This window comes from Sus scrofa, chromosome 7 (assembly GCF_000003025.6).
Source record: "Sus scrofa isolate TJ Tabasco breed Duroc chromosome 7, Sscrofa11.1, whole genome shotgun sequence".
Classification (NCBI taxonomy): domain Eukaryota; kingdom Metazoa; phylum Chordata; class Mammalia; order Artiodactyla; family Suidae; genus Sus; species Sus scrofa.
The window spans coordinates 29,929,895-29,938,530 of record NC_010449.5 but is presented as its reverse complement, the minus strand read 5'-3'; positions in this window follow the sequence as shown (position 1 = coordinate 29,938,530).

Here is an 8,636-nt window from a genome sequence, read left to right as displayed (position 1 = left end):
TTCCTGGTGGCTTAGCAGGTTAAGAACCCAGCATTGTCACGGCTGAGATTTGGGTCACTGTTGTGGCTGGGGTTTGATCCCTGGCCTGGGGACTTCTGCATGCCTCAGGCTCAGCAAAAAGAAAAAAAAAAAGAAGAAGAGAAATAATATTTGTATTCTCATAGCTAATTATCATCGACTTTCCAAAATCCACACCAATAGAAACAAAGCATGGCCTGGATGATTACAAAAAATTTTTTGTTTAATTTTAGGATATGTTATATGGATTTCAAAGCAAGTTAACTTGCCTAATGATGTTTAGCCAAGATAAAGATGTGATTGATTTGCATGCTCTGCATCCGTGGTGGGAAAACTGCGTCAAAGCCTCCTGGATGGCAAAAAGAAATCAGCCAGAAAGAAGTATTTGCTGACAAAGTAGAGCCCTAAGTACTGCCTTTCCTGGGCCACCTCCTTGCTGGAAAACCTGGTACCACGTCATCCAAGGCCAAAGCTCCTGGCTTCGCCTCTGATTCCTGTCCCCACTCTCAGGCTCCGGTGCTGTGGGACCTGCTTGAGTATGAGGTGGGAATGCCAGCCAGACACGAAGGCTTCCCGGTCCAGCCACCCACCTCCACTGCCAACTGTGCTGCGCTGGCTTCTGCCGTGAGCTCCATCGTCCTGCCCTGTGACACCTGCCTCTGGGCTGCCCCTTTATGCCACGGTGCCCTTCACAGAGGACCTTCCTCCTCATCTGCACACCAGCCCCCATTCCCAGCTCCCCCTGAAGATGTCATCCACAAAGGGGCAGCTGGCTGCCAGGGACAAGGTTGGCTACTGTTTTAGACTGTTCTTACCTGACCACTGGACTCAGAAGAGTAACAGTGGCCTGGAACCTCGTGCAAGCCTTTGCAGATTCAGCAACTTGGCTGAAGGAATCCACCCAATTACTGCTGATCTGGGCAGAGGGAGAGGAGAGAAGGCGGTGGGTGTGTCTGTCTTTGCTTCCCAATCTCCGTTTCCTTACAGAGGGGAGGAGCTGAGTCAGCCAGTGCATCTGGCCCCGCACAGAGGCCCCCCTGCTCACCCCTTGGCTATGGGAGACCCAGCTCTTGGGAGCTCAAACTCTAGCTGAGGAGGCATGAACAACACAACAGGCCAGCACGGGGCGATGCAACGGATTCATCTGCGGGGCACAGAGGATCAGTCCCATGACAAGGCTGAATGGGCTGTTGAGAGCAGAGCTGTCTGGGCAAGTACTGGAAGAGGTAAGCCTGCATGGGGTCCCTGCAAGCTGAGAGGAGTGAGACGAGGTGGCAGCCCTGGTGGGGCCTAGCAGCAGCAGCAAGAGGTCCGGCAGGCCTACGAGTCCTGGAAGGACCAACCCATTCAGAGGGGGCTTTAGTGGCTGGGAGTAGAAATGAAGAGAAGAGAAAAAGAGAGAGCCCCAGCGGTGGAGATCCTTGGTCATCTGGCCCAGGAGCTCATTCATTCATTTGTGGTTCATTAATCCGCTCTTCCTTCCTTCCATCCCTCCATCCAACAGATATTTTCCGAGAGCCTAGCATGTGCAGTGTGGTACTGAGGGAAGTGGGAGGATCGTGGTGTCACCCTGAGACCCTTAGACTCAGGGAGGGAGTAAAGGCCCCGTATGAACTCATGCTGGGTCTTCACCAGGGGGCAGCGCTGTTTGCACAGCCATGCAGAGCGCTACATAGGAGATCAGAGGTCGTGGGGACTCACGCCACGTGGGGTGAGCTGTGCCTTGAAAGGGAGGTGGGTCTGAAAGGTGATAACAAGGGCAGGTATTCCTGGAAAGGTTCAGCAACCTCAGGAACTAGGGTCAAGCTTTCTGCTCAGGGCACAGCAAGCGCTCTGTTGGCCACAGGAGGACAGTGTGCTGGGCCAAGGGAGATTTACATGGACACGGAGAAAGCCCAGAGTGTGAGAACTTAGAAAGGGCCTCTGAACTTTCCACCTCTCCTTGCTCCTGCCTGGAGCCTCTTGCTGGCCTCACTCATCCAGATGGAGAGCTTTCACCTTCTTCTTCTTCTTTTTTTTTTTTTTTTTTTTTTTTTTTTTTTTTTTTTGTCTTTTTAGGACCACAGCCAAGACATATCGAGGCTCCCATGCTAGGGGCAGAATCATAGCTACAGCTGCCAGCCTACACCACAGCCACAGAAATGCCAGATCCTACACCACAGCTCACAGCAACGCCAGATCCTTAACCCACTGATTGAGGCCAGGGATCAGACCCGCATCCTCATGGATACTAGTCCGGCTCCTTACCGCTGACCCACGACAGGAAATCCACTCTTCTTTTTTGAAGTGAGAAACACAACACATAGGTGTTAAGCAGTGTGGGCTGTTTGCAAACAATCCCCACATATCAGTAGTTTAATTTTCCAGTCCCCTTTGGGTGGCAGAGAGCCTCGGCTCCACACAGCCATCCAGGGACCCAGGCTCCTCCATTCCTGTGACACCATCATCTTCAACTATGGTCCTAAAATCCAGACCTTGCCAAGAAGGCACACTCCCATTCCTGGGCAAGAACCTGTGACCCTTTTCAGATGCCAGGGCTGAAATACAGTTCAGCTATGTGTGCAGAAAGAGGAAGAGGGAGTTTTATCATGGCTCAGTGGAAACGAATCTGACTAGTATCTATGAGGGTGCAGGTTTGATCCCTGGCCTCGCTTGTGGGTTAAGGATCCGGTGTTGCTATGGCTGTGGTGTAGCCCGGCAGCTGAAGTTCCCACTCAGCCCCTAGCCTGGGAACCTCCATATGCCGTGGCTGCAGCCTTAAAAAGACTGAAAAAAAAAAAAAAAAAAAAGATGAAAGAAAGAGGAAGAGGGTTAGAAGTTCCCATCATGGCTCAGTGCTTAGCAAAACTACTAGCATCCATGAGGACGTGGTTTCTATCCCTGGCCTCGCTCAGTGGGTTAAGGATCCAGCGTTGCCATGAGCTGTGGTGTAGGTCGCAGACGCGGCTCAGAGCCTGCGTTGCTGTGGCTCTGGCGAAGGCCAGTGGCTACAGTTCCAATTGGAACCCTAGCCTGGGAACCTCCATATGCTGCAGCTGTGGCCCTAAAAGACAAAAAGACCAAAAAAAGAAAAAAAAAAGAAAGAAAGAAAGAGGAAGAGGGTTGGGTGAAAACCTAGCCTCTCTCTATCATAACATCTTTTTTCATAATCCTCACATCAGATGGAGACCTGATTTAAGGAGCGAGAAAGACAAAAAGAACAAGTGGGGGAGGGGGCCGTGAGGGGACGGCAGGGGACTGGCAGTGCCAGAGCTGTGGACTCTGACCCAGATTCTTCCCCCAGCCGAGTTCTCATGCAGTGAGTATGCCCAGATTTGCTAAGCGTCTCCCCGGCCTCAGTTTCCTTCTCTGTCCTATGGGGACCATGACTTGGTCTTCAAGACAGGTGATGTGGGCACCACCACTCCTGGCCTCCCTGCTGGTCAGGAGTTCGGGGACAAGGGCAGCCTGGGAGACAGTCAGCAGGCCCCACCTCTGTCCCTCTGGTGTCCCCTGTGTGATTGAAGAGGAAGCTAGAAAGCAGAGTCTTATTACAGCTTTTCCATAATGCAATGTCATCAGGAAGCCCTGGCCTCTGGGCAGCACCCTGGCAGCCCCATCACTCTTCCCAGCCCCACAGAGCCTTTCAGACCACGCGGGTGAGGGCAGAGAGCAGCCCGATAAAACAAACAGCGAGACAGGACCACTCATCAGTGGCTCTTCAAAATGATCTAAACTTCTGACTTTTGATTTAAATCTGCATCCTCCGTGGCCAAACACATAAAACAGAAGATGAGGGAAAGAACTGAAATGAAAGCCTGAGTGCCAAGGATTCGAGGGGAGGGAGCGGGGGCGGAGGGAGAGAGAAAAGCACTTCTGGGACATCACCAGGTGGGGTGGCAGCCAGGCAAGCTGACTGGCACCCGGGCTGGGTCCTCGCCACCCTGCATTGCTCACAGCCCCTCCTCTGTCACTCAGCTGCCCCCAGATGGATCAGCAAGTTTTAGAGCTCATCAAAGACAGAAATCCAGAAACCAACCTGCCCCTGCCCTGCCCTTCACCTTTCTCCTCTGGACCTCAAGCCACCAGATGTGGACGGCTGGGCCGATGCCCTTTGTCTTCGGATCCCTTAGGTGAGAGAATGCTGTTCACAGGGCCTGCGGTCCATTAGCGACTGTGCTTTGAGGCAAAGGGGGACCAAAAGTGACGAGGCTGCTGCTCTAGATGGAGTCAGGGAAGGCCTCTCTGAGATGACACTGACTGGAGAGCAGAGCGAAGGTGGGATGGCAGGTCCCTGAGGCCGATGGCAGGAGGGGTTAGGGTCTCTGAGGCTGCCATTTAAGAGCCCAGCCCAGGACACCTCAAACGCTAACGTATCTTGAAAAAAAAGCTCACCTGCAGGAAAAAGCAGCAATGTGCTGCCACCGTGACCCTTACGGCTGACCTTTATACAGGGCCATCAAGGGACAAGGTCCTCTGGCACGAGTCCAGGCCCGCTCTTCAGGGTAACCGAGCTGGGTGCTCTGGGTGCTGCAGCCAACCACTTCCCCCAGTTGAATACACCGAGAGAAGAAAAATCAGGCAATCGTGCCCCACAATACAGCTAAGTATTTAATTCGTTTTTAATGTTTACATTATTAACACCAGCATTACAAAACGATATTTTTACTTTCCAGCGATTTAAATGTGCAATTCAGTGTCTCAATTACTGGGATCATTATAACTTGAAAAACCGAAGCTGAGGTCCCTCCCTCCCTCCTCCCCCGATGGTGCCTCGTTTCTATAAAGAGCCAGCAGGGCTCCATAAAGCCCAAATACCCATTCTAAATAGATTGGGAGGCCCAGCCCTGCTGGGGGTTTTCAAGGAGCCTGGGGAGGCTGCATTCAGTGTGGGATGAGTGACAGCCAGCAGGTGGGTGTTAAAATGGTCATCAACTCCCTGAGGGACTGGCACTGCCAAGCCACGTTCCAGGCAGTGCCTATTAATGTGCCCAGAATGGCGCCGGGTGACGGACAAGCCAGTGAGTCCAGACTCTGGATCCAGCCACCCACAGGCATGGATGGGGGCGGGGTGAAAAGGTGAAACAAGGCCGGAGAGGCCCAAGAACCCCGTGGGAACTATGCCACGCACAGCTCATGACAAAATGCTGCAAGGAGGCCTGGAGAGACATCTGATGGAGGTGCGAGTGGAATCAGTCAGCCAGGGTTCAAGTCCAGTCTCTGCCACATACCCGCCGAGGACCTTGGCCCGTCTTGCCATTTCTGGGCCTCAGTTTCCACCTCTGTCGAATGGGGCAGTAGAGGTACTTGACTCTGAGAGCCACTGTGAGGACTAAATGAGTCAAGACGAAGGCATTTAGAACAGGGCTGGGCGCACAGCAAATACTCAGTACGTGCTCATTTATCATTATCATCCTCCTCTTAAGGTAGAGTGTGATTTCATAGCCCCTCCACCCACCCGAAGGCTGCCCCGAAGGCCCTTGGAAGTCGCTTTTGCCCTTGAGTGACCCAGGTCTCTGGAAAACACAAGCCCCTCCAGGTCACCCAAACTCCACCCCCCACCCCATCACTGTGGACACAGTACCCTGATCCCTCCTTGGGCACTTCCCACGTCTGAAATGATCTTGTTCATTTATGAGGTGATAGAATAGATAGAAAGCACTAGTATTATTATTGTTATCGATGTTTACTTGGTTGTCCTCTCCTCCCACTTAAATGTAAAACCCATGGGATCAGGGCCTCATCTGTTTTGTCCAACACATTCGAGGAGCTCAGGGCTGGCTTCATGGGAGTGTGATCTGAAGCCACCGCCCACCCACCCACCTGGGTTAATGCCCTGCTGTTGTTATCTCGAAATCTTTAATAATGTGTTAATGAGGAGCTTCACATTTTTGTGGGGGGAGGGGCACAAAGTCTACAGATAGTCTTAGATGAATGAATGTATGAATGAGCAAGTTCATCTGCCAACCCAGCTCTATCAGCTTCCAAAACCTCACTCTTGGACCACCAAGCCATGCAAGTCTGTAGTGGGGGGGAAGGGAGGTATGTAGGTTGATCAGGAAAAGGCTGTGCTGGGGAAGGAGAGCCTTAGAAGGAGACCCTGGGAGTTCCCATTGTGGCGCAGCGGTAACAAACCCACCTAGTACCCATGAGGATGCAGGTTTGATTCCTGGCCTTGCCCAGTGGGTTAAAGCTCCGGCGTTGCCACAAGCTGTGGTGTAGGTCTCGGACGTGGCTTGGATCCTATGTGGCTGTGGCTGTGGCTGTGGCTGTGGCCGGCAGCTGCCACTCCAATTCGATCTCTAGCCTGGGAACTTCTATATGCCCCATGTGCGGCCCTAAAAAGCAAAAAAAAAAAAAAGAAAGAAAAGGAGACCCTGGTTGTGGCTTCCCCTGCTCCAGCAGTTCTCAAACTCTCACTGTGCTTGTTCCTCAGTGGGGTGAAAACCCTCCCAGCACAGCTGGCGACCAGCCAGGTGCTCTTCCAAGCCACAGCTGTGGTGTGGCCTCAGGCAGAATGAGAAGGCCTCAGGGCACCCACCACAGTCAGCCCTAGGTGCCTGGTGCTTGATATTGATAGCAAATAAATTCTTGCCCTTTGGGTATCATCAAAACTGTGTGGTTATAGATATGTTATTGAGGAGTTCCCGTCGTGGTGCAGTGGTTAATGAATTCGACTAGGAACCATGAGGTTGCGGGTTGGATCCCTGGCCTTGCTCAGTGGGTTAAAGGATCCGGCATTGCCGTGAGCTGTGGTGTGGGTCGCAGATGCAGCTCGGATCTGGCGTTGCTGTGGCTGTGGTGCAGGCTGGGGGCTGCAGCTCCGATTAAACCCCTAGCCTGGGAACCTCCACATGCCATGGATGCAGCCCTAGAACAGGCCTGCCCACGTCTGAAATAAAATAAATAAATAAATAAAGTCCAAGCTGGTACTGCTCTTGCACAACCAGCCAATAAATCAAAACATGAGTTGCTGGGGCAAAGACCAGCCACTTTACTCTGAAAGCCAGCAGACTGAGAAGATGGCGGACTAGTGTCCCAAAGAACAACCTTCCCCAAGTTAGAATTCTGGCTTCTTTTGTACTGAAACAGGAAGGGATGTGGTTGGGTGCTGCAAACTTCTTGGTGCCAGAATCTTTTGTTCTTACAGATGTCCACAAGTGTCTGCTCACAATGTTCCCATAAACCTCCAAGACAACTCTCTGTTCTGCAACTTTTTAATCTCCATACGAGTGGGAAAGTGGTGCTATACCTTTAAAGGTTAGAGCCTTGAGAAACAGCTCTCCTGTACATTTCAGGCTCTAGGCAACATTCTTGCAGCAAAAGCAACAGAATACAAAGGTTAAAGTAAAACAGATTCAGTGTACATTACAAATACTGCAAATGGTGAGAGTGGTACAGGGAGAGGTACTGGTGGGTGGAGAATGCCGTGGGAGGGGGTCTTGAGTGCCTCATTTTCCAACCCCCCAACTCCCCTCAAGCAGGCATCACACATCCCTGTGTCCCCAGGTGTTCCCATTCATAGGTCTTTACCCTTAAGGACTTCAGACAGTTCAGAGCTATTCCCTGCTAAAACCACCCACTGATCTCTGTCCCCCCACTTCCTCTCTCTCCCAGTCGTGCCCCAAGCCTGGCTCTTGCTGCTCAAAGTCCCTCTCCCAAGCCCACTTTCAAAGCTTAACCATCCTCAAGGCCCAGCACAAATGCCATCTCCTTCAGAAGCAATCCCTGATCTTCCCCATTCCCCCAATCTCAACAGCTAGAAGGACTATTTCTTTCTCCAAACGCCTAGTATTCTTTAACACTTCCATTAAAGCCCTTGTCACTTCTAACATTGTATTTGGTTCTGAATTCACTCCCTGACTCAGGGCAGGAGTCTCCTGGAAACATACAAAGTAGACGGGTGGAGAGAAGGAAGAGATCTGGGGGAAGCCAAGCGCTGTGTGCATGGGATGGTCCTGTCTAAAGACAGGACAGTAAAGACGCAAAAGGAGGATGAGGCTTTCCTCAAGGAAAATCCGGAAGGTAGAGTTTTTGGGGTTTGTTTGTTTAAGAAAAGAAAAATCAGGATGCAGCTGGAACTGTATAAGAGCAAGCTTGGTAAAACAAGTTTTTTTCCAGGCTGCATCAACTCAAACAGACAAGTGGACGGCTTGGGGAGGGGGAGCTCAGAAGTGATACTAACAGGGGCTGGGGACACAGGGACAGGAGCGAGGAGCACTAAAGAAGGAATTGTGGCAGAGCACCAATCGTGGTACTGATAGGTACCGGGGCTTCGGGAAAGGGGCGCGGGCGGCGGCGGGGGGGGGGATGCTGCAAACCACGTGTGCTAGGATATTAAGTTCAAACATATCTTCATCGAATAACAACCTGTATTTACATGCAAATGTATCCGTTTATGCAAATCAGCAGAGGTCTCAGAGGAGGATTTTTAGTCTGGAGCTTGTGCATTCATTGAAAAAGAGAAGCAAAGCCGTCCCTGGGGGTACTCCACGCCTGACTTGCCCCTGGAAGACCGGCTGGTTCCAGAAGGACAAGAACTGAATTAGCTCGGCTCGCAGGGCAAGCGAGCAGCGCCCCCACCCGGAATGCGGCGAGCGCGGTGAAGGAGCGCATGCTCCCTCCCTCCTCCCTCTTCC